This window comes from Coregonus lavaretus (genome assembly GCF_964263955.1).
Source record: "Coregonus lavaretus genome assembly, chromosome: 25".
Taxonomy (NCBI): domain Eukaryota; kingdom Metazoa; phylum Chordata; class Actinopteri; order Salmoniformes; family Salmonidae; genus Coregonus; species Coregonus lavaretus.
The window spans coordinates 45,714,535-45,717,131 of NC_140012.1; positions in this window are offsets into that span (position 1 = coordinate 45,714,535).

Below are 2,597 nucleotides of genomic sequence, written 5' to 3' on the forward strand. Positions count from 1 at the left end.
AAGAAAATAGAACCCCACAATCCCCCTTTTCACACCCACTGGGTGTGAACCCAAAACAAGAAAACCCAAAATAAGAAATTTCAGGGAAATTCAGGAATCCCCCTTTTGACACCCACTAGGGTGTCACTCATTAAAATACAATACAAACAAAAAGAATCACACTTTTATTAATAGGCAATAATGATAATAAAAAGGCCTTCAGTCCTACCATCTACACCCAACTTGTCCTAGGTTGGCTACCAGCCACCCAGGAACTTCAAACCTTCACATAAGGAAAGATAAACATTCACAATGGTTAACTTGATTAATAAAGCATAAAACACAGGATTAATAGAACACAAAACACAAGATTATTAAAACATAAAACACAAACAGGGAAGTACATTTTGACCCCCTTTATACACCCTCTAGGGTGTCACTCCACAAAGCCTGGTAGGTCATATCCTTCATTCCTAAGGTCGGAGTCCGGGGTTGGGCCGTATCTCACCATCTGTTGGGAAACCGCCTTCTCCATCGTCTTGCTCCTCGGACACAGGGAATAAGACAACATCCACAAAGAACAAGTATACCCATAGAAGCTATAACTTCTCCCAGAATAGTTACAACAATAGTTTTCCATTTACCAAATATGTTATCAAACCAACCGTTTAGGGAGCTATCAATACCAGAGTTCTCAGCCAGTTCGTTCGCCAGCGTGGTCAGTCCCTGAAGCGCTTTGGTCACGGACCCGTCCGGTGCTGTATTGTTGGGGATGAAAGTACAGCACATAGATCCAAACAGAACACAAACTCCGCCCCGCTCAGCCAAAAGCTATTCTATTCTGCCATGCCATTAAGCTAGTTGCCGCTGTCTGCTCAGCCAAGCCCTTTATTGCATCACAAGTGTGGTTTATAAATCTTTGCTGGTTATAGTAAATATAATTTATCCAATCTACGTTTTTATTAATTGTTGACCACCAGAAAAGACTTGATTCAAACCCAGCTGCGACCTGATTCCTAGCTTTGAATTGTTCTGGAACCCCTCGAGGTACTCCTATCCCATCAATATATATATCCTTTCATCAAAGGATCCCGGGAGGAGGTTCTACTTTCTACGTGACAACTCACCAGTCTCTGACACGTTTGATTGTTTGCGTATGTAGGTGAGTTCACAATCTGTTATCACCACACAACCATCAGATGTCAGCACGGGCCTGGTTTTGGTTCCTAAAATCCTCTGGCTGCAACAAAGAGGAGAGATTAGTCATGGTCTCTTTAGTTGTGACATTCTCTGTGTGGGAGCAGGAGCTAAGATGCCCTACCCTGTATCCTATCTTATTAGTCCTAGAAAAACAATAATAAGAATCCCCTGAGACTTCAAACGGAGGCAACCTAGGTCGGGGTGACTTTGTTATCGGGGGATACAGATAGTGCAAGTAACTACAAGACTCCTTCACCACATTCCCAGGTGGCTTGAACAATTTAATAATGGAGGATAAACCTGACAGAGAATTAAAGCCTGTCAAGGGGAACGGAGTAGTTGTTAACCTTGGTTTGGCTGTCCCACAGGCATAACAGTCCTCTTTAGACATAGTTCTTGCCGTATACTGAATCCATTCCAACCACAGGTTAAGATTTCCACACCCCGTCCTACCTGTCCTACTTTCTTCAGGTCTATAGTTTGCACTATCTTCACCACAGCCCCGGTCTCACTACCTCCCTCAGAGAGGTTTACTCTATAGGGTGCCCCAGTTGAAGAGGATATCTCACTTGTTCAGGTCTGTAACCTGTTTTAGCGTAATTCAGACTTTCAGACAGTACCTACCCTTATATGGGTCGCACTGCCATTTCTGGTAATTCCCTACTTTCACAATACTACACCTGTCCTTAAACTGTGTATGGAGATTGACATATCCCCCCCCCCCCCGCTTGGTATGAGCAACTACATAGTCCCAGGATGTACATGGTGACATACATATGGTGATGTCCTTCCCTAAAGTCCCTAGTACTTCCCCTTTCCCTACGTCTAGCTGTCTCCTATGCCTTCGTAGACTGTGCTCAGGTATTATTTTATCAACTTGTGTTAGGTTAACTACTACTTCTGGCTGATCAGGAGGGTTTGAGTGTGTTAGGAATATGGCCCCCACAATCAGACAGCTACCTACCGTCGGGAGACCTGTGAATCCCCACCCTCGCCCTGAGAACATGTCAGACGCCAGAGACCAACCCATTGCTTTACCTTCTATCGAACTCACACAGGGATGATCAGACAGGGTAAGGGAATCTTCGTTAAGGAGCCAACCCCCGAGCCCTAGTGGTGATCGGTTTTTTCTCCTAACTCTGTGTTTGTTCATCAGGTGTAACTGGGTTTACCTTTTTGCAGTGTGTGACATGCACCCAGGTGGATCTAATAGGACTTGGTAGGGCCCTTCCCAACAGGCCTGCTTCCAGTTTTTCTTCTTTTAGGGACTGGATCCACACCCAGTCTCCTGGTTAGATAGAGTGGGTCACCTTCTCCTTTAGTTCACCTGTGAGCACAAAACCTCGGACATACGGGTGTGGTTAATAAACTATCTTCACACATACATGTTCAGCTCTCAATTTCTATTGTTGTTGTTT